Consider the following 24,530-nt stretch of genomic DNA (forward strand, 5'->3'; position numbering starts at 1 on the left):
ATTTTGAACTTAGCTCATAGATGCAAATTTAAAATATCCCGGATGTATTCAGTTGCTCCCTAACAGGGCTATCAAAATTATGATTCTTCCACAATGCATAAAAAGTTGTAATTTGATACAAATAGTCCAACAGATCCTGATTATTAGTAAACAGGATAAGTTTACTTCTCTCCCTGACATGAAGTGAGCCTCATAACAGTGACCAACAGATTGTTACAGGACGATCTAAAGCATGAAGAAGAAATAAATGTGCGAAGAAGCTAGGAGTATAAGTATTTTTTAAAAAACTTATATATGACTCGCCACTTCACATTCATTAACAATATTCATTTTGGAGGAAGGTGGATTCTGTAGCAGCCTGTACCATATTAAAATATAAGTTTCACTTATTAGTATACAATAAACAATAAACAAACAATAAAACAGCAATCATACCATATCTCTAGAATAACTTTAACTTTAACAGCTTTTGCTGGGTTTTAATATCCATGCAATTATATGAATAATGTATGCAAGTTGTAAATGCCATCAAAGAAAAAACTGATGCTTTTGCGTTTTCTTCTAACTTTTATCTCTGAAGAAAACTAATGTTAACAATTGTTTTTGAAACATCTTGAAAAAAGGAAGATCCAAATCAACCATCAAAGAAGGCTAGAAAACAGTGTTACTTAGCCATATGAAAATGTTGCTGGATTTATTGCAGAAATTCTAAACTTACACATCAGGTGTTACCAGTTAAAAGATATCCTTCCTGTAATGGGAAAAGGTGTTGCTCATGCGTAAAACTCCCAACTGCCTCCAAGCAGGTTATATAGCTCAAACTTCCCTGGTTTGACAGCGCCTCGCAAATGCCACTGTCTTAATCACTGCTAGATTCCGTCAGTGGGCGTTTCCTGAACTTCTTCCAGCATAAGAATTCCTTAACAGCCAGTCTCTGTTACGAAAAAGGAGCAATGCAGAAGCAAGCACCAGGTGGCTGGAATGGTAAACAGGATATGGATGTTATTGGATTGTCCCGTGGGAAACTGGGACTGTCTGTAAAGTGCTCTGAGAGCCGGATGTTACCTCAGAGCAGCACATGACCCTGTACTGGAAGTACATGGGTGGAGTTAATTCTCTCTCTGCAGCTGGGAATCAAAGTGTACAGACATGTTTCTCTGTACTGCTGAAAGACAGAAATAAAGACATGTAGATATATTTCTGTCTGTCTCATTCCCCCCCCTGGAGATGGGAGGGGGAGTGGTGGTGTGTTCTCTTCACGTTGAGGAGAATCGCCGAAGAGACCTCCTTTGATCTTGCCGGCAGACGCTGGCAGGAGGTCTTAAGGATTCAAGCCGGGCACCTGGAGGGTGGCCAAATTCCTCTGGACTAAGAGCTGAGCTGGAGGCTCTGGCTTTTGGCTTGGATCCCGACAACTGGTAGCAGACCGATGGTTATCTGATCTGTGAGAATCTGCATGAGAGGTGAGAGGTTGATGAATCGTTGCCATCCTCTGCACCTAAGTAGATAAAGAAAGCGTCTGCCTCCAGCCAGAAAGCTGAAACAGACAGCTGGACACCGAGAGGAGTGTGTTTCAAGGCAACGGAGAAGGTATGCTGCATTTCGGGCTGGGGAGAAGAATGAACGCAGAAAGATTTATTTTCTGGTTCACAAGCTCCGTTTTGAAAAAACAAGCTCTGAAAGAGCAAGCTTGCATACCAGGAATTCCTGTGGTTTAGATAAGGAGTTCCGTCCTGAGCAGGTTGCTAGGCAACGTCTGCCAGTTACTGAATGGCTAAAAAGAGCCTGGGAAATCGAAAGTGTATCTGCGCAGCTGTGCAAGGGTTTTGAAAAAACAGCCCAAAGGTTTGCCTGCCAGTGAAGCAGTAAACAAAGACTTTTGGAGTTTTACTGGCTTGAAAAGTGAAAGCTGGCTTGGGATTGAGTGCAAACTGACCCTTGGATTCAGCATGGATGCCAAGAAGGGGGGAGTGCCCCTGAGTGCCGTGGTTCTGGATGAACACAGCCGGCATGCTGCACTGGAAGTAAAGGACAGGGGGAGGGAGGAACGGAGTTCTAATTCCCCCACCGATGAGGCTACTGGAAAGGATGCTGTAGCTTTGAGCGTTGTCCAGTGTTACAGTTGTGGACAGGCTGGGCATCTTCAGCGGAGCTGTAAGAAGCCACGTCAGCCAAAAGGAGCGAAGGGCCGCTCAGCAAAGCCTGAGGCGTCAGGCAAAGGTCACACCAAGACTTCGGTGAAACCTGGAAAAGCTTTGATGGCGAAAGGAACCACGCCAGATGTTGGGAACGCGTTTATTATTGACACTGCAGCGACGGTTCATATGTCCCCACACAAAGGACTCTTTTCAACGTTTAAGAAGCAAAGCTTCACTGTGACACAGGCCAATGGTCAGGAGCTAGAAGCGGCCGGCGTGGGGACTGTCTATCTTAAGAGTCTGAACTTGACAATAAACAATGTTTACCTGGTTCCTGAGTTGAAGTTCAATCTGCTGAGTGTTTCGCAGATTGCAAAGAGAGGACTGAAACTGTCCTACGATGCTGAGAGCTGCGAGATCTACAAAGATGGAGAGTTATATCTTTCTGCCAAACAGAAGGATGGACTATATTTGTTGACTTTTGCACAAAGTGATTACATGGAATGTAATTCATCTGTGTCTAACCTAGTTTCTCTTGCAGGTGTGAGCAAGAAGGTGACCGGAGTCAACAGAGCATTTCAGCGGGTGTATGCTGATGTGATTGGTCCTCTAGAACCTTCTAGAGGCAATGCAAGATATTATCTTGTGTGTGTAGATCATTTCTCTAACTATGTCTGGGTTTATGTGTTGAGAAAGCCAAAGGAAGCCTTGGAGAGGTTTCAGGAGTTTTGTGACAAAGTTAAGAGTATGCATGATGCTAACATTGATTGTCTATTCACAGATGAGAAGCAGCTTTTTCTTTTACAGGATTTCCAGAGGTTCCTGCATAAGAAGGGAATAAGACACAAGATTGCTGTTTCAGCGGAAGCGTGGAACAGGGGTGTCTGTGTACGGGTGAACAGAGAATTGCTAAAGGGGATGGAAGCGCAATTGCTTAGTTCACATCTGCCACATGAGTTCTGGGCCGAGTCTCTGATGTCGTACTGTTATACGAAAGTGAGAAAGGTTTCAAAGGAGTTGGGAAGTTCTCCTTTTGAGAAACTGTTCCACAGAAAACCTTCTGTTGCCCATTTCAAGGTTTTTGGGTCTCATGTGAGGACAGAAGCTCCAGGTGGAGTAAAGAATGCCAGAGGCATTTTTGTGGGGTATGAAAAGGGTCTCTACAGAGTAATTTTGTCTGAATCTGGTCAGGTGATTCTCACAAAATTTCTAGAGAGTGCTCCTGAACAGGAGAGAGTGATAGTACACACATTTCCCACTGAGGACGATTCAGATGATGATGATTTCACTGATTTCAGCTGTACTGAAAGTGATGACACTGATAGCTCGGAGAGCTCAGTTGTCACAGTCATTGAGAGGAAGTCTCACACAATAGATAGGCCTTCACAACTGAAGGATGAACCACTGTTTACCATTGGAACTGGTTCTCCAAAGAGTCCTGAGACTGGACCAGTGAGCAGAGAGGATCAGCACCTCATACGTAGGTCTGAGAGAGTTACAAAGGGTCAACCACCCAAGAGGTACTCAAAAGAGTTTGCTAACTTAGCTGTTGCATGTGTTGCTGTTGTAAACAACCGAGGACAGGTTGGAGCTGTGTCTAAGTCAGAGACAAAGACACAACAGAGAGTTGCTAGCCAAGGTAATGCAGATGCACTCATTCCTTGGAAACCAGACAACCAGAGAGGTACACTGGGGAAACCAGTGGCGGGGAGTTCCAAGGGTGGAACTGAAACAACAGGGGAGTGTTATGTGTATAACAACTGTTTGTTTTCTTCTCTGGATCATGCTTTGCTTGCTGCAAAACGCATTGATTCTTTTGGGGGAGGATGTTACGAAAAAGGAGCAATGCAGAAGCAAGCACCAGGTGGCTGGAATGGTAAACAGGATATGGATGTTATTGGATTGTCCCGTGGGAAACTGGGACTGTCTGTAAAGTGCTCTGAGAGCCGGATGTTACCTCAGAGCAGCACATGACCCTGTACTGGAAGTACATGGGTGGAGTTAATTCTCTCTCTGCAGCTGGGAATCAAAGTGTACAGACATGTTTCTCTGTACTGCTGAAAGACAGAAATAAAGACATGTAGATATATTTCTGTCTGTCTCATTCCCCCCCCGGAGATGGGAGGGGGAGTGGTGGTGTGTTCTCTTCACGTTGAGGAGAATCGCCGAAGAGACCTCCTTTGATCTTGCCGGCAGACGCTGGCAGGAGGTCTTAAGGATTCAAGCCGGGCACCTGGAGGGTGGCCAAATTCCTCTGGACTAAGAGCTGAGCTGGAGGCTCTGGCTTTTGGCTTGGATCCCGACAGTCTCCGCCTAGCTTCTCTGCGCGGAAGCCTTCTGCGCAGAGTAGGCGTGCCAAGCGGAGGTCCTGCGCTCTCCCCACTGGTCTCCCTGGCAGAGTCTCGGAGCCTTCCCTCCGAAGTACTCTCAGCCTCCCCTTTCTTCCTGGTGTCACCTTGGTTTCCTTCCCCAGCCGAAGCTCTCCCTCTCTCCTTGCTGGTTCCCTCCCCTGCATCCTCGGAGCGTCTTCCCTCTCCGTTGATCTCCGATGTCAGTTCCCTGACACTTCCATTTGTTAAACACTGAAAACCAGTAGTTCTAAATCAGATTTAAGGGTTCACCATTAAACTCTTTCATCAATGTTTAAATACTATTAGAGTTTATAACACCAGCGTGGTGTAGTGGTTAAGAGCGGTGGACTCGTAATCTGGTGAACTGGGTTTGTGTCCCCGCTCCTCCACACGCAGCTGCTGGGTGACCATGGACTAGTCACAACTCTCTGAAGTCTCTCAGCCTCACTCACCTCACAGAGTGTTTGTTGTGGGGGAAGAAAGGAAAGGAGATTGTTAGCCGCTTTGAGACTCCTTAAGGGGAGTGAAAGGCGGGATATCAAGTCCAAACTCCTCCTCCTCCTCTTCTAATATACAGATCAGCAACTGTCTGTTCAAGGTTCAAGTCTTACCCTCAAAGGAGTGCTACTTAGCTCAAAGGTTGGGAGCCTGTGGCCCTCCCGATATTGATGGATTCCTATATCATTTTATTCCTCAGAGTGGCTGGGGAAGCCCAACCGGATGGGTGGGGTATAAATAATGATGATGATGATGATTAATATTTATTATCATCCCATTTTCTGACAGGAGAGAATTTGGATACTGATATGAGATATTGCATTCCGTGGCAGATTGGTAGTATTGGAACATTCAGATAACATTATGTATGAAAGAGGGATATTGGGGTGAAAACACATGAAAATAGTCCCATCTGAAACACAAAGCACTGGAAAACTTAGAGGATATTGTCCCTTTTCAAAATGCTTAACAAGTGAGGACTCTTTTGGCCAAATTGTTTGAAATATGGCAAGGATGATGCAGTAAAACAGCACCTGAAAATTCAGTGTTATAAGGATGGAAAACTTTGAGTGTGGGCATCAGAAGAAAGGCTGGGTCTTCCCAGTAATCTAAGTGGAAACAAAACAAATGAGAAACAAACAACAATAACAAATGAAACAATAATGGAAGTAAAAGAAAACAAATGAGAACTATAACAAATGAAAGACAAAACAAATGGGAGTGTCACAAATAAAATGATAAATGAAACAAAAATGGTTTTACTTGAGCTGCATTTCCCTACAGCTGTCTCTGCTAAACTCTTTCTTTACCTTTTCCACTCTAAAACTGCATCAGCATCCTGTATGGTCCGAATACATATTTGTAAACATATATTTGGAAGCCTATGGTGAGGCGGGCGGGGAGGATGTCTTGGGGATTCAGGGTACAGAAGTAGCAAAGAAAAATATTTAAATATTTCCTCTCCTGCCTCTACTTATCCACAACAAATCAACCCTTCCTGAGGAGTGAGGGAATAGTTAGGTCTTTAGGAACAGTTTACTGGACAGTTCTCAAAATCTAGAACTATTATCAGTTGTCTTTTGCTTCTTCAATCTTTATGCTGTGGTGCAATTGGCTGGATTAGGAGAATACCCTGTGGAAATTTTGCTTAATAAAGGCAAATTAATTACACTAGATTATAACGTACCTTCCTTGCCTGTCTTATTTGCTTGTGTAAGATTTTGAAATCACCAAATATCTACAAGTTAGCTCTTCACTAAGCCCACCCATACGTTATGATGGTGTTGACAATGTGAAAATTGTGTTCTCTAGCAGATCTGTGTCCCTCTCATGCTTTCTTATCTGTAATAGAAAAGAAATACAGCATTTGTCCATGAGAGAGAGGGGAGAATATAGAAACTTAGTGGTAATTGCTACTCATCAGCTATTGTAACCTACTACTCATCCAAAAAAATTTTATATAGCAATGTTATCAGTTGTCAGGAAATTATGAATAAGAATGTTTCTGGAATACTTTCCAGAAGATTTTGCTGTGCTGTATCAATCAAAGCAGATCTAGTGTGTCATGATTAAAATTTTCTACAAGCTAGCAAGAAGTAAGTGAACTAGAATATATGAATATATAGGGAAATCAACACTTGTGTAGTTTTAACTTTCAAACAAATTCAACGTTTTATGTAGGAATTCCAAGTTTTACTGTAATAGTTCTAAATATCTTGTAAATGATGACTTAGCAGTAGGACTTATGTGCTGGGCATCTTTTCTATATTTTAAAGAAACCATCTACTTTTTTCTGAACTTGATTAAATGTGCAGACATGATAACTCTTTCCAAGGTGATGAATACTGGCAGCATTTAAAAGGGTGGTGGTTTTCCCTTACACTATGGGGATAGTTCTAAAAAGTATTCACTTAGTTCCTTCTTTTGTTTTTTGGGTGGTTTTAATTTCAGAAAAAGAGGTGCGTGGGTGGTGCATATGTTCTAGGAGCCTTTATTTGGGGGTGGGGTAACCTAAATGGGATTACATGTATTCCTTCATCATTACTAATCATTTGAAGAAACAATAAATTTCTGAAAATTGAATTATTTTTTGTAGAAAATCAAGCAGTGGGTTTTGTTTAGTTTTTTGAAAATGTGTCACCCTGTATTACTGAAATAAACACACCTAGGATAGCAATTAATTGTTTTGCATTTTATCAGTTTTTATGTCTGACTGTTTTCCCCTACTAAAACAAATCTCTATTGAATTTTGCCTCTGTGATTCACACTTTTGCGTTAAACTCATGCAAGCCTCCTGCTGCTTGGCCTTTACTTACTTGAGATAATAGACTGTAGGAGTTGATCAGGACAATTTGAAAGATCTGTGTTCAGCATAGTAGGGGGTGGCATAGACACTGAGGAACATATGAAACTAATGTTGTACATTCAGTTTCTTCTCTTCACATTCTGTCCTGCATTAACATTCACAGTTGGCACAACTAGCATGACAGAGCCTCAAAGGCAATTTTTATTTTCTGAGTTCAAGCAGCTGCATGAAACTGGGTTAAACTATTACAGTTCTCTTGTTCTGCAACTCACCCCAAGGCTGAAAAGGCAATAATGGGATGACTTTGCTGGTCGAATTTCTGGTTCTGTCACAAGATCTTTGATTTCTTAAATCACCAGGACTATCGCTACATAAATTTTGGGAATACAAATACGCTGCCGTAGAATTTCCTCTGACAGTGAATCATGAGCAAAATGAAAAATGAGGCTGTGCAATGACCATGAAGTCCCACACTGTACAATCAGAATGGCATGCTACAGTTCTTGGTTGCAAGTGACATGGGGAGTGGCAGATGCCTGTTTGAATGCTTCAGCATTTAAGCAGTTTCCTGCATATCGAAAAGTAACCAGAGGGACAGAGGGATTACATGCAAACACGCCTGGCATAAGTGATCTGCCTAGGATGAAAGGTGGCAAAATATTTAGCCAAGTTTGGAAAGATCCTACCTCCATGCTGTGATTTCTGATACAGCAATTTAAGTGCCTTCTTCTTCTTGCACTGAAACATAACATTATCGATAACCAATTGGAAGCGCATAAGAACAGATGGAATGATCAATATGAGGATGGTTTGGAATAAAAATAGGCATTTTGGGACTATTTTCATTTGGACAGCAGCAGTTTTCCCTTAAAACCGACAAATTTTTATTTTACCATTTCTTCAGATATTTCTTGATCTGTTTTGTCGGTGGCAAACTGTGTAAAAATTGTTGAGATTGGCTTGAACTCCCAAGTAACAAAAGCATTTATGGCAAATGGGTATCTTATGTCAGATACAAATCTATTCTGTGTTCTCAGGCGTGGGTTAATGATCATTTCATATCTTATATAGTATGGAGGTCTGCCACTGGTTCAAAGCCAGGAGTTCTTCATTGAGCTTAAGGAGCACTGTAATTGAATCACAGAACATTAGGGCCACATCTGCGTATAAATTCAACTGGTGCTCAATGACCTTCACCTGATAGTGATGCCTTAAAGGTATTTCTGGTTTGTGGGGCAGCAGAAAGAGATAACTAACCTGATTTGTGCAACCATAATGGTTTTCTGTCCAGGCCAATAGTCTATATAGTGGACCTATTACGCTGATACAGTTGGGCTGAAGCTTATACAGAATTCCTTCCGAAATAATACACTTCCAGGGTTAAAAAAAGATAGCCCCACTCTAATGTATCAAAGGCTTTAAAGGTATCTAATAACAAAGTTACCAAAGGATTTTCAAATGCTTGCTATGGTGGATAAGTATGAGCACAATATCAAAATTTGGCAGCTAGGGACTGTTCTGATCTGCAAGGCCAAAGGAGGGTCTGGGTGTGTGGTTTGAAGCAGGGATACCCAAGGAGGATGCTATTATAGTAATAGCATCAACTCTTAGCTTTTCTGTCAAGTGGAATTTTGAGAATTTCCGTACCAATTTATATAGTTTACAACTGCCATACCAGATTATGTAATTGTTTTAGAATATGTTTTACTAATTCTAAACAATTTTACTTTATAATTACATTTTATGCAGATTAATAATCCTTAAGACTAATGTACAGATGCCAGCTTGGTGTCATAGATTGCCATATATAACCAAAAGAGATGCAGTTTGGTCCCTAGTTACCACTTACTAGAGTCAGCTTAAATTATCTAGGTATATCTAGGTATATATCAAATTATCTAGGTATCATCTGTTTAACAAAAGTGTATTTATTCTCTCACATATAGAAAAATAGCATCCCAAGTTCAAAGTACATTTAGAGAAGTAATTACAATAAATACACTTTTGATTGCTAAAAATGTAGCTTAAATATAGGTATACCTCTGTTTGATCTATATTGTGATGACCTTGAATTTTAACAAATTCATTTGTGCAACATTTTATTGACACATGAAGTTTTAGTAGAAATGATTGGTTTCTAAGTAAAAATAATATTATTCATATATGATTATAAAGCACCTGCTTTCTTAAGCTTATCTATTAAAGAAAATTTAGTTTACAATCATCTTAGTGATAATTGAAGGACAACCATGATTTGGTGTGTAAAGCAAACATTCCCCAGTTTTTTTGTAGTCATGCTTGCATAAGAAAGATAGCTAATGACCTGGGCATAAGGAACATAGTTTTCTTTTGTTATCAGCTTTCCCAAACTAATTGGACATTTGGAATGGGCTAGTAGGTTAAGGTTTGGCTCAGCAGCACCACAGAGTTCTCTCCGTAAAGGTGGGCATCGTTTCAATTATGATCTAACCCCAACATAGCTCCTGGAAAGGAAAGGAAAGGTCCTGTGAAGAAGACTTTAAAATACCCTGTTGAATAGCAAGCACCAATGTTACATTTCAAACTTCACTTTTGCAACTCTGTTAAATTTATAAAAGATTTGCCATGTGGGTGGAAAAGAGGGTTACTTTTCAAAATTAATGAGTTAAAAGCCCCACTTGTCTTGCCTAGCTTAGTCCCATAGTGAACAGTTATCTGGATTGTGGCCTATGCCTTGAAAATATCACCAATGTCATTTTACTCCCTGGCATTTACATAGGAGCAATTGATATTTAAACCACACTTTAATATAAAAAGTGCTGCATTAGACCTTGCCACTACTGAGGTTCATTGTTCAAAAACATCCAGGAGCATGTCAGGTATGAAGCAAATAAAGTTCAGTGTGACATTGGGGAGCTGCCTTCAGGTCAGTTCTGGCATTATGAAGTACTCGAAAAAGCATTACTTGTTAATACTTTTCACAGGTGCAAGTGACTGATGTGGATTCACCTACCAAACATTTATTTTGGCTTCCAAAAAAACCATAAAGGAACATTTCACATGGAAGCAGCTTAAATAGCTTTGCATTTATTTACTGTGCAAATACAGTATTGTAATACAAATTTCCAGGAAAATCTGCCTTTGATAGTCTTTGAAACCTTTTGAGCAGCTCTCTCTCTCTCTCTCTCTCTCTCTCCCCCCCCCTTGATTCTCTGAACTTTTGGCACAGCCACACATTCCAGCTATGCAACAAAGCTATGTGATTTGTGAGTTATGCTCCCATTTTCCTAAATAAATAAATCAATAAAATCTCCCCTGCAGTACGATAGAAAGCAAGTGTTCACTCAGAGATTAGGGTCTTATGATGATATGATGATGTATCTGATGTTCTTTTGTTGTTGTTGTTGTTGTTGTTGTTATACGCTTGAATGGTGGTATTGAAATTTTAATCCTGAATGGCTATTGTCATGCTTAATTAACAAGCACATCATAACAGAATCTACTTCTCCACCAACTGCTACCAGCAGGTATTGACAAGAAAGCCATGTTAACTCTACAGATGACTGCTGATATCCTTAAAGGAGCAGAAAAGCATGCTCTTTTTCAGCATCCCACAGGGTGGGGTGGCTTTGTATATTAGACTGCAAGTTTTTCTGAAAGATGCAGTTAGGAGATTGCTGAAATCTATTGCTAATGCTCTAACTGCTATTGTAAAAAGTATCCTATCAACCCCATGTTGTCAGTACTTCAAAATTGCTATTATTTAAAAAGGAATAATTTCTAGGAAACTCCAAGATGCAAAAAAGAAACTTACCGTATGTTGAATGATTCTGAGGAAATGGTGTGCATTTATAATCTTAATGTTGTGCAGATGATTTTTCATCCATCATGGCTGTACCCTTGAAGCCGTCGTTTTCTCATAATAGCAAGATTCTTTCTTGCCTACCTCAGTTGAAATTTTAATTGGCCTACTAAAACTTTCTCATCGGTAGAGGGAAACATATTTTTTTTGTATTCTAGTAATCCTACTTAGTCTTGATCACCCACTAAAATATAATGTGGCCCATATATAAACTTCAGAATGGACACACACACACACTTTTTTTCTAAACCCTACACAAGGAAATGCTTAACATTTTTATCTTCTTCACTGCCTGTGTGTTAATATCCCAAGGCATATTTTAGCATATTCTTGCTCAGCCAGGATGCACTGTGCATTAAGACAATGGGCGTTGCTCACTGAAAACAAAAGTTGCTAAATCAGATGTTCACATACTGTTGCTAAGCATGTCACCTGGAAGATTTCCTCTGAGCCAAAATTCTATTAAAGATTACCTTGCCCAGTAGGTGAGGGTTTTGTGGGGTATGTTGCTGTGTTTTAAGACATTAATGTGTATGTTTTCCTTACAGGTCTTAATAAATTCAGAAAGAAACATTACTCTATGGGTTGATGATGTGATTTCCTCCTGTCACAGTACAGTTGCTGGAACAATTCTCTATCATTTCCAAGAGTTTCTAACAATTGCTACACAATAAATCCAGGTAAGCACACTTTTGAGCTGTCCAATAGTTTCCCCCCCATAGATTCACAATAATTATCAATAAAGTGTTAATTAAAAAAATCTCTCACACAGTGACATAACTGTTCCAGATATTCTTTGTCCCCTGAATGAATGTTGTGTTATTTCAGGGAAATGCTGTATGTAAAGCAGACACAATCAAGGATTTGTCTCTTAATTCATACTTAGATTGTTCTCATCTGCAAGTGTGATGAGTTCTGTGGAGACGTCTTAGAGCGGGTGGTCAACTGTGGAAGATGACTGGGGGAAGATGGGGCAGTTTGAGCTGGATTACCTGAGGAATGACCTAGCACATTGGTGGCCAAACTTGGCCCTCCAGCTGTTTTGGGACTACAATTCCCATCATCCCTGACCATTGGTCCTGTTAGGGATGATGGGAGTTGTAGTCCAAAAACAGCTGGAGGGCCAAGTTTGGCCACCACTGGCCTAGCAGGTTTTGGGAGGAAACACTAGAATCCCAGAAGCTGTCTGGCCCTGAAGAGGGGCCCAGTGGCCTGGGAGGTAGAGGTTCAGATATTGGGGAGGGGCCAAGCCTAAAACCACCTGCAGTGGAATTGCCTCTGTTGGCACCTCCTGTCAGTGAAGAGTCCCTTCTGGGTAGGCAAGACTTGGACTGCTTGCCTTGCAAATAGCTGTGCCCACCCTGCACTTTGAAAGGAAGATGCAGGGGAGAGATTACTCGTTGGATCAATGTCTTAGCTTCCACCTAGCCACGTATTTTAACCTCTACTGTAGCATGGAACCAAGACATTGTAACCTGACTTATGTACAGCTCATTAAGTGTTTGGCAGTTGATCTTAAAGAGTTCCCATTGTTTTCCTGTACTGATAGCCAGGGCAGAAGTTTAGAGTATTCATGCAATTTCATAGCAAGCTACTATAGCAGCATGTTGATTGCTTTGTGTTGCCATTTTTGCCACGGTAATTTGCTATCTTGCATCTCCACTTCCCCAAACATATAAAGATGGGGTGTTTCCTTTCCTTCACTATGTGTCCAGTGCCCTATTGCCCTTGTCTACATCACTGTAATTAGCTAATTAAAATCCTATTGTGCAATAATAGTAACCTTCGTCAAATTATATGCTTTGCTCTCCGCTTTTCTCCTGTTGTGCATTCATATGTTTATTTGAAATACAACTCAGGAATAATGTCTCTTTTTTAAAACAAAAAACGAAAACCTCAAACTACTCAACCATCTAAATGTTAGATTATCATGCTGTTAGTGTGTGGGCACAATGCAAACCAAACATAATTGTTTTTTTAAAAAACCCTAGAACTGATACATTAAGAAAAATATTCTTTCTTATTTAAATAAGAATGGTATGGGGGCGGAATAGGGATTCAGATTCTAAATCCACTTGAATGCAAAGGATTCCGAGAGAAAACTCTCATAGAAATTGGCCCTTCACAATAAATAGTTAAGAAACTGAAAGCATTGCAGAATCTTAGCTCATTCAATCTCTGACTTAATTATATGATCAGAGGGTGACACAGAGATGGAAGTGAATTAGCAGCATGGAGAAGATAAGACCAATCGCTTTCCAAGGCTCTGTTAAGGTCTCATTCTTTATGCCAGTCGCTCCCCAACTCCCCCCCCCCCACTTGAAAATTGCTGAAGGTCTTGGAAGACCACTAAATGATGTTTTTTACCTGTTGTAGCAATTGTAATGTTCTGCGCTAAGTGATGTAATACAGTGGTACCTCCAGTTGAGCATGGGATCCGTTCTGGAGCTCCAGTTGGATCCCGAGGAATTCGCAACCGGAGGTGCTGCTTCTGCACATGCGCACTGCACGGTAGAGCATTTCTGCACATGCACGTGCGGCGAAACTCAGAAAAATACTTTTGGGTTTGCCACGTTCGCATCCTGGAGGATATGCAACCAGAGGTGTGCGTATCCAGAGGTGCGACTGTACAATAAAATGCAATATATTAAAAAATCATACAATATGAATTCCATAGAGCTTTACACTGTTCTTCGCAGACAGACATACTGTAGACCACCTGAATGAAGCTCACAGATCACTGGTAGTCTGTGGGCCACAGTCTGGGAACCCCTGCTATAAGCTGCACAAGCAGCTTTTATAAATTGATACCTAGGACACCAGAGATCATAGAAGGTGCACAGCAATCGTGGAATTAATTGTAGTAACACAGAATTTGATTAACTAAACAGGGTTGCAATCATATATTTTCGTATCAGAAGAATCGTAAATAAATAAATACTTTAATACTGTAAAGGCATAATCTGGCTTAAACAGTATCTGTGGTGTCATTTGATGGTTGGTTGAAAAATGATCTATTGATGCTTACTGATTTATAGAATATGCAAACATTGCCTCATAAAGTATTTTTATTCAGAAAATTCTCATTCCTTCAATCCTTACAAGTAAGATGTTATATGCAAAGAAGATACTGGTTTTTAATTTAAACAGGACACCCTTTGAAGACCTTATAAATAACAATAATTAGTGGTATCTAAAACATATAAATAATTAATGGATGTTAACACTATAGAAGCGTTGAAACAAAAGGGAACATGGATACACATTTCATATTTATTGAAGCATAAATTATGAAAATAAATTCATAAATATGCCCATAATTTTTATAATTTTAACAGTGGTCTAAATTCTGGCAGTTTAAATGCTTTGGAGTATAGGCTAATTGAAATCAAGAAATTATTTTTCAAAAAGGGTTGATGAAGAGTTATGCAGACATTGTGGAAGAAACAGATAAATAACATATTCCTTTATTTCAGTATTTACAAATCAGACATAAATAAATATGGTTCTTAAGAGTGCACAATTTTTGAAGTGGTGATATGATATAACTCAGCTAAGAAAATCTTGATACGGTACATGGTGTAGTGCAAGCATATTTTTTATTTGGAGTAATCTCATCAGCTGCTGTTTATGTTACACTCAAGCTAAGGATACTTAGCATTTTAATTATTGTATGCTGCATGTTTTCCTTTGTACATATACTTATTCTGTATTATTTTTGTTTGTTTATTGTGGAATGGTTGTTCAATAACTAAATATGGCCTTAATACCAATTCTAGGGAATTTTTAAATAAAATATTAGCATCATATTCCTTAAAAATATATTTATACTATATTTAAGATGTAAATGATTTAACAGTACTTTCTTCCACATTTAGTAGTATTGCGACGTTTACAATTGGGAGATAGCATTAAAGATGTTATTTGTAGAAAATACTAATTTAGTTTCTATTTGCTGTAGTGGGCTATCTGAAGGATAATAAATTGAAGCTAAACCTTGATAAAGAGATGCTGTGGCTGGACAATTTCTGGGTTGGAAATTAGGAAACAGCCTGGTCTTTATAGGGTTGCACTATACTTGTAGGAGCTGCTGTGTAGTCTGGGATTGCTCATTTACTGAAGGCCGAGGTTCCCGCAATGGTTCAGAGTACTGTTTCCCAGCTATATCTCATTCCAGACATGGATAGCCTGGCCACAGTAAGGCGCACTCAGATAACTTCCCATTTGGATTATTGTAATGTGCTGTACATAAGGCTTCTCTGAAACTGGAGCTGGCACAAACTGTGGTGGCTCAACTTCTAGAGTTGGCTTCTAGTGCAACATTGCACCACTCAGTCTCCTCTTTACCACACCACACATATCCAATTCCCTCAGAAGGCTTGGTCTCCAAACACTTTATCATCTTGACCGCCCTCCTCTGCACACATTTCAGCTTGTCAATATCCTCTTAAATTGTGATTTGCGGAACTGGACACAGTACTTCAGGTGTGGTCAGACCAAGGCAGAATAAAGCAGCACTATGACTTCCTTTGATCATGACAGTATACTTCTGTTGATGCCACCTTAGAATAGCTTTAGCTTTTTTTGCTGCTGCATCACACTGTTGACTCCTGTTAAGTTCATGGTCTGCTAAGACTCTTAGATCCTTTTCACATGTAATACTGGCAATCCAGGTATCCCCCAACTTATATTTGGGCAGCTGGTTCTTCCTGCCTAGGTGTTGAAGCTTACATTTGTCCCTATTGAAATTCATTGTCTTAGTTTTAAATGAGTTCTCCAATATGTTACTGTCATTTTGAATCGTGAATTTGTCTTTTGCGGCATTAGCTATCCCTCCTAGTTTGGTGTCATCTGCAAATTTGATGAGAATCCCATCAATTCCTTCATCCAAGTCATTTATAAAGATGTTGAACAACAACGGGCCCAGGACAGAACCCTTCAGGACCCTGCTTGTCATTTTTTTCCCAGGATGTCAAGGATCAGTTAGTGAGCACTTTTGGGGTTTGATCAGTCAACCAGTTACAAATCCACCAAATGGATACCTCACCCAGTCCACATTTTACCAGTTTCTTCACAAGACTGCCATGGGGGGCTTTGTCAAAAGCCTTGCTAAAATCAAGATATATTATGTCCATGGTATTTCCCTGATCCACCAAGCTTGTATATTTAAAAAAATGAGATTCGTGTAGCATTACTTCAAGTTAGGGGGCCTAAATAAATAAATAAATAAAATTATCAATACATTTCCTTTTCTCTACCTACCACAGGAAAGCTATGTTATTAACATGTGTGTTTAAACACAGAGTTGATACACTGACTACAGTTGACTCTGTGTTTATGTATACTGCTTTACTGTTAGAATTAACTGCATGTATTCAAGGATCTGCTTACCTTTCTTTAAAAAAAATCCTCTTCCATTTCTTGCAAATTTCAGTGTAAATAAAGGTGCTCAACTCATTATACTCATTAAAACTGAGTATACTCATTAAAACTGAAATGAGAATTTACTAGTTTGTAAAAAGGGGGGGATATAATTGTAACAACTCTATCTCAGCATAGTTTGCCAATAGCTTATTTTAATATTGTGCAATCAGATTGTCACAGTTGTGGCACAGAATAGATCCAAGACATATTTCTTTAGTGTTCAGAATAACAATCAAAACTGAGATACCACTCTAAGCCCTAATTTAAGAACCCAGGTGTTTAGACTAATCCCTTACTTTACAGATGCTGGTTCCCTCTGTAAAAACAGGTTTGGAGACAGGCTTCAAGAAATCTGCAATATATAAAAAGGAATTCTGCAGTCAGAACTACAGAAATTGGCATATTTCTGGACTCTTAGCAATAGGAATGTAAGAGGGCAAACTGGAGGACACTTCTCAAGTATTTGACCTAATTGGAATATAAAGAAAGTGGATAGAAAGAAGCTTTTGTCCCAGTCCCATCCATTGAAGATGAACATTGGGAGATTAAGTACAGACAAAAGGAAATATTTCTTCACATAGCACATACCTAGCTAAACTATGGAATTAAACACTACATGGCCTAGTGATAGCCACCAACTTGGATGACTTTAAAAGAGGACCAGACAAATTCATGGAGGATAACACTATCAATGACTACTAGTTGCAATGGCTGTGTACCACTTCCAGTATTAGAGGCAGTACGTCTCTGAATGTCAGTTCTGGGGAGTATGTGTGGGAAGTGCTGCTGTCCTTACCTCCTGCTTGTGTGTGGTTGGCCACTCTTGAGAACAGGAAGCTGGACTAGATAGGCATTTTGGTCAGATCCAACAGAGTGATTCTTAGCTTACACACTAGGGACAAGCAAGCATCCCCAGTCATTGGCTGTGCCAACTGGGCTGATGAAACCTGAGAACAACTGGAGTGCCATGAGAAGCATAACCAGGCATTCAGTTGCCCATTATAGCCTGAGCTCCATGCGGAAGTGGCAAAACAGGGAAATGCTTTCTGTCATGCCCCATGGGGATCCCACAGTAGGCTAGCAAATGCTAAGTCCGTGGTGGACTGGGTGATCTTTACAAAATATAATTTATAAAGTAGCTCTGCATTACGAAGAACAAGTATGTAAAAGCGGCCAAACCCCAGCACACCCCAGATCAAAAAACCATACTGGGTTCTTCATTTTCAAGCATTTGTAGTGCTTTTCTTAGAATGGATACCTGCAAATGCAATGGCCCACATTCTCTCATTTATTCTTAACTTTGAATTATGTCATGTATTTATAAAACAGTAGCTTATTTTAAGAAACTACTAAAATTGAGTTAATTAACTTCTTCTCTTTCAGTGCTATCCTTTCGTAGGTGACAATTCTGTGTGATAGATAAATGATGAAACAATTCGCAAAGTTCTTCCCAATATTAATTAAAAAGTGACCAAATGCTGAAAATTGCAAACATGTAATGTATATTGTAAGGAATATTAATCAAGGTCTGACAAGTTCAGCAGTGGTGAAGTATCACATTTGGAACAGAGAATTAAAACAGCCTCTCGGTGATTTTGTTGTAAAACTGACAAGAATATTTTGAAATAATTAATATATATGCCTTTTTTCCCTTCGAGGAACAGAAACCACTTACTGAAATGAGAAAGAACTGTCCATTTGGTACAGTAGTACTGTGAATTTGAAGAAACTTAATGGCGCATTGTGCAATTTATATCTTCAGGTCTTTGACCATTTCCCTCTCTTTGTTGTTGTTTTTTTAAAAAGTCTGGAGTTTAAATTTAGTATTATACTCAAAAATGCACAGGAACAATTGAGCTACATATGATAAGCATACTTATCATTGTAATAAATAATATTGTAAGATGTAATAAGAACTGTTGGGTATATTTAAGAATTATAGAAGCTGATGGAAAAATAAAGCACCATCCATCCCTTCCTTGTGTACGAGAGGGAATCCCCATAACGTCTGAACGTGCTGCTACTGGGTTAGGTTCATTGCAGCTCATCTGCTTAGCTGTGAGAAGCACATGCTTTTTATGATGGTAGCCTGCAAGCCAATGCTTGAAGATGACTGGGACCTCTGGATACATCTATAAAAGGCATAAGACTATTACTTGGTATTTGGAAAGGGTTGAATTGTACCCCATATTTGTAAATTATCTTGTATTACTATACGGAGTTGTAAGGTTAAAATACGAGGTGGCCTTAGGAAATAGATTTAAAGGACTGTGTACTGTATACTAATGAAGATGCCTAGATAAAATAATGCAGCATTCTTCATAATTTCAAGATAAAATATTGGGCCAGTAATTTCATTTAGGCTGTTCATTTCACTTGAATCTTCTGTCATGCTTGGCATCATAGTTTTGTACATCAGCCTATTTTTGCCTGGGGGAGGGTCTTTTTAATTGTTAACCACTTAAAACATACAGATATTTAAAATTGTGCTCAGAAAAAAAAAGAAATTATATTGTGGCGGTGTGTAAGTTGTGTCATTTTGAAAAGATGCTGCCCAAGATTGAAGTTGTTTTGTTGAGCGCATTCTCCCCTGTCATGTTCCTTTGTAAAGCAAAAAAACAAAACACTAGTTTATCACAGTGGCTGGTTCCTGGCTAGGTCTGAAGAACAGACAACGTAATTTCAGTAATCATCAACTAATTGGCCCTTGTTCTTTAAACATTTATAATTACAGAAGTATTTTCTTCCTTCAATCCCTGAAGTGGTCTGTTGTCTCCCGCATGGATTATGAACATTTAACTATTATCTTGTAGATTATCAATACATAATTAAAATGCTATTGGAGATAAAGCATCATTCATTTCCCCCCCAAAGGGTAAACACAGTGGGGAAACAGATCATTCTGTTAACTGCAAGTTAAGTTTAAAAAAAGAATATCAAAACAATTTATGCCAGGGAAGGGCGGGGTGGTGGTGATGATGATGGAACACCTCTGGAAATGATGGGACTATCTAGTTTAATATGCTTGATAATTTTTCATTTCATTTCACTTTTAATTTGTATACCACCTAGGTGGTTTGCAACAACAGAATATAAGAATCACACACCTTATAATAATCTGATCCAATACAAAAAAGTCGTAATATAATAAAAACATAACTTTAAAATAAACAAAACATATAAAATAAAGTAATGTTCAGTAATCCATTTCCTCCATTGCCTCACTGACAATTCCATTTCCCAGAAGGTGGAAGAAGCAACAAGGGGTTCATCTGTCTGTTAAATAGTGGAACGGACTCTCTTGGATAGGGTTGCTATATTCTGAAGAGCAAAAAGAGGACACATTTGCCAACTTCTACCTTAAACTATGGATCACCCATGAAGAAAGAGGACGTGTCCTGGAAAAAGAGGACATATGGCCACCCTACGGGTGGTAGCCTTAGAGGTTTCATGGCCTTCTGTCATTGATGTTTTAGTTGGGTCCCTTCCAACTCTGCAATTCTATGATTCTATAACACAATAGTACACAATAAAAGTAAATATAAAAATATTAGCAAATAATTATACAGAAATTCAGTCTTAACAATTACAATAAATAATTACTAAACTATACTCAATAAAAAAGCAAGTCGCAATGCATGAAATACCACAATACATACAAAGCCATGTAGAAGAATTAAATTGAGAAACAAAGATACACAACTATTTTTTAAAAAAATGTATCCTGAACTCCTCTTCTCCCTTCCCAGCTTCTGCTGTTCTTAAAGTAATGGCTTCGGAGAGGCTATTGCTCAGATAGAGGGTACAGGAGGTGAGGCTCTTTTGCCCTTCTTTGCCTTTCCTTACTGAGGAAGCAAGGTGGCACCATGCTGGGGCAGAAGTAGATGATAAAGGTGTCATTTCTCTTAAGTAGCCCTTTCTCATCATCTGTTTCTGCTCCCTATTCACTCATACATGTCAGACTAGTTGAAGCCTCAATATAATGCACAGGGCAGCAACTCTGCTCTGAAGGTTTCTCAGGCTGGGGCTGGGGGCAGCACAGGTGAAACCAGTCACCCCATGAGAACAGACAGTTCTTCCTTTGAAATACCCTCCCCCAAAGGTTCCTGGGGCTGGAGGGTAGGGCGATGGAGGTGGGGAAAACCATGGCCAGCACAAAGTCTCTTGCCCCTCGCAGAATAAATGTTCCATTTCTTCCATTAAGAACCCTCTACAGTGAACCCATTGACACTATTATATTTTAATATATTCTAAAACTCAGTTTGATCTAATTATTGAGCCTGGTCCTGAATACTAAATATAGCTTTACAACACTTTGAACTACACATTAGAAAATGCTGGTTCTCAACATTCTTCTCACGTGACATTTTGTACTTCAGATTCAGATTCCTGAGTACAAAATACAGTGCCTTGCATCTATTGTAACTGGTGTACTTGCGGTTAAACATCTGCTTTTATCTGCCAAAAAAACTGGTGACAATTGAAACAGGATCAAGCCTCAGCTGGGATTTTTGCTGAGAACTAGCCTTTTAAGCAAATGTGTACAATTCACATTGACACAGGGCATATGTGTTAAACATCATTGGAAGCCCCCTATCTGTCAAGCCTGCTTTGTTCCTGCTTAATTTGATAGACAAAAAGGCACAAGATGCACTCTTCAGAGAACTAATTCTATTTCTAATGCTGGCTGTTCTGTTGGTCATTGGCTCAAACTATGAAAATAGTGCTGAAATAGTCAACTCCACCAAACACTCATTTAGAAAAAATGTAGGATAATCTGATGATGGAAAAAAATTACATACCAAGGAAGACAAACCTATGACCAAGGCCTCCCTGCAAATTATCCCATTACTTGTTTACTGTTTTTAAAGGGGCACTTTAAACCATCAAATGTACAGTACATTTTATTCAAGTTCTATAGTTCATTTGAATTATATGATGAGCAGCTAGTACAGCATATTTTAATTAGATTGTTAGATGAAGGAAACAAGTTACTCTTAGAGAACCAAAGAGGAGAGACAGTGAATTCTGTCTAGGGTACATATATGCAGATTGGAGTAATAATACAGAGCCATTGTCCCTAACAACTCCTGCTAATGTGATTCTAATGAGTGAAAGGTTTGGTGGATAAATTTTGGCTAACATTATAGACATGTTACATGTGAGCAGCTACACATAACTGAAGAGAAAAAGAGGTGCCAGTACTCACCATGAAGTTGTTAAAGTTAAGTGCCACACTTTTTAACAACAACAAAAAAAGGGCCAGCACTGCATACCTTTGCATACCCCCTGAAGAAGAAGAAAAGTACTGCAGAAGAGCATTCTGGAAAGCTCATGCTTGATCCAGCCAAAACAGGCATATTAGTTTAAGAACTGACTTCTCTTACCTCTTTGTCTGTGGTAGTGAACAGTACAAAGAAAGTTATGAATTGGAAAATAGTTTGCTTGCATTCATGCAAATTGCTGCTCTGGGTCACAACCTTTTTCTCTGTAGGGAGCTCTACCACACATAAACATTCCGTATATGATACACTGTTGGGTTTATGATATGGTTCATGATCTAATTTATGCACCCTAAAGGCTGCTTTGTTTCCTTTCTTTGGCCCCTAAATATAGCATCAACGTTTCTATAGTCTTCTCATAACTAATATTCGAGAATTGTAATTAATGATTAAGTACAGTCTTTATGGATCTTGCTGCCTACTCAGTCACATAAAGAGACTCGCTCTGAAACCCATAAGCAGCTATATAATATGCAACTGTAATGTGAATAATTATTCCTCTGAAAGTCCTATAATTATGGTTCCTGAAGCAGTCTTATTATTAAGTCATCTTAATAGAAACTCAAAGCAAAATTGCCTTGAGTTTTGTGATGATATAAATATTGTTCACTGAAAACTTGAGTGCTTTGTCTCTCTTTACAATGCTGCAGAATAAATACGTGGTTGCAGGGATTTCATAGAAAACTTCCAGTGTGGTCTTTTGCCCAGCTTAAACCCACTAAGGCAGGACAGAACTACCACTATGATGGAGGACAACACCCCAACTAAGTGAGGAGTACAAATCTGTCTTGCCCAGAGATTCACTGGTGGAGCATAATCAAGGGTGAGACCTCATTAGCTCAGTGTTACCCTAACCCTTCTTGTTTCCCTTGTTGGTTATGCTCCTAGGACAGGCTGGGTAGCCAGTTGGGATGATGCTTGAAAGAGGACATGCAATGGAGGTTTTACTGGAACAATGACCAGAAGACACTGGCTGTTGATCAAATGTTTATAGGAGAAGCGTGTCTGCAAAGAGTGAAGGGAGGATGTTGAAGGAAAGGTGCCGTGGAGTATGACTGAGTCATGAGTCAGCAAATTACCTGCATTGGTCTTTTCATTCATGCACTTACATTTCTGGCTACCTAGATTCAGGGTTATGTTTCTCTTCCTAGACTTAGTTCCTAATAGCCCATAAAGGCTGGGGTGTTTTCCGTGCTAAATATGTGCTTTCTCACACATCCACAGCTGCTTATTGACCATGCATGGGACTGAGAGGAGGGATAAAGAAAGGGGTGCTAAAGGAATTTTTGGAAACTTTTAAAGCAGGTTAAACGGTAATGAAATTAAAGACAGAGTGAAGCACTTTTTAAAGCGTCTTTTGGAAAGGATGGTTCAACCATCAGTTCATTTGCAATTCTAGTGTTAAACAAAAAGGTAGATAATTGGGGCACATTCCTGATCCTTAAAGCATGGAGGATTAGAAAAGTTAGGTTTGAACTTCCCCAGTAAGTTATGTGTTGTATTTTTATATTATTGTGGGCTTCATACTGATTCCAGGGATTAGCAGGTCTTCACAGGAGCTAGTATGATCATCTACTCCTCTTTCTTTTATATCCTCTTCCAGCTGTTGAGTTTTACAATGTAGGAAAAGTGGACCATTCTTGACATAGTTATATAGAGGAGTCAAACATTTTTGCCCCATTTGATGGCCTCAAAAGATCACCAAGATGGGGAGGGTAGAGGGTGCACAGGGGCCGAACTTTTCTGCAAGAAACTGTTCCCCATTTTAGTTCGTCTTTACTATTTAGTTTCAAACCACTATGCTTTGCATATTAGCTAATCCTGATACTAGGTTCATGTTAAATGTTAAATCTCAGCAAGGGGGATACTCTGATGGTTCCTTTGTCATTCCTCTCTAGCATTCCTGGCCCTTCAGAGATCTTAGGCAATATTTCCTGCTGCTTCCTTAACAAGATAAATCTGCTGGATTTCTGTTGCCCTATGGCTCCCACACATTTGCATGTGACAGGGGAAAGTGGGAGTACTTACACTTAAAACAGCTCATGGTTCCTGAATTTTCAGTTGATGCAGTTCTTGACAGCAGATAGCTTATTGAACTTGTAAATAAATGGCTTCTCCCAACAAATGTCCTGAAGCAATTTACAAGAATAATTTGCAAAATAAAATAAAATACAGTAATAACTTTTTAAAAAATACATAGGCATGAAAGTAAAAAAATCATCGGTGCTGCCCAAATGCATGAGAAAACAAAAGGATCTTTGCCCATGCCCAGATGATGACAAAGTTGGTGCCAGGCAGGCCTCACTGGAGACAGCATTCTATAGACAGGAAACTACTACAAAAAAGGCCCATTCTCACCACTTATCAGCAATGAGGTGCAAGAACAAAAATGGTCACCAGTACCCATCCTTGGAAACTAAAATTCATCCATTAACCACAGACCAGATAGCACTCTGGATGCCTCTGGAACCAGAGGTGCCAACTTTAATAAAATATTGGGGTGGGGGAAGGTAAGCCCCACCCCACATAATTTATTGATCACAAGATGCAGCACACACACACACTATTTGAATGGCAATGCCCATCAACTTTGAGGGGGGACGACACCCTCAAATATTTGGGGGGGGGTGAAGGGACCTTGTTGTATTCTAGGAGTTGGCTCCTATGCCTGGAACATTACTTGCTACAATA

General features: G+C 39.5%; 1 protein-coding gene across 3 annotated transcripts in view; it reads left to right on the top strand.

Annotated features, from left to right (window-relative positions):
• LOC128414079 (heparan sulfate glucosamine 3-O-sulfotransferase 1-like) overlaps window positions 1-24,530 on the top strand; it is an 85,882-nt gene that overhangs the window by 40,699 nt on the left and 20,653 nt on the right. For 2 of the 3 annotated variants that reach the window (XM_053388793.1, XM_053388792.1), the window contains one exon: window positions 11,682-11,813. The gene's annotated coding sequence lies outside the window, so the exon portion shown is untranslated. Of the gene's footprint in view, window positions 1-11,681; window positions 11,814-22,468; window positions 22,663-24,530 lie in introns of those variants that run through there. The other variant, XM_053388794.1, reaches the window with a different exon arrangement.

Source organism: Podarcis raffonei, chromosome 5 (genome assembly GCF_027172205.1).
Source record: "Podarcis raffonei isolate rPodRaf1 chromosome 5, rPodRaf1.pri, whole genome shotgun sequence".
Lineage (NCBI taxonomy): Eukaryota > Metazoa > Chordata > Lepidosauria > Squamata > Lacertidae > Podarcis > Podarcis raffonei.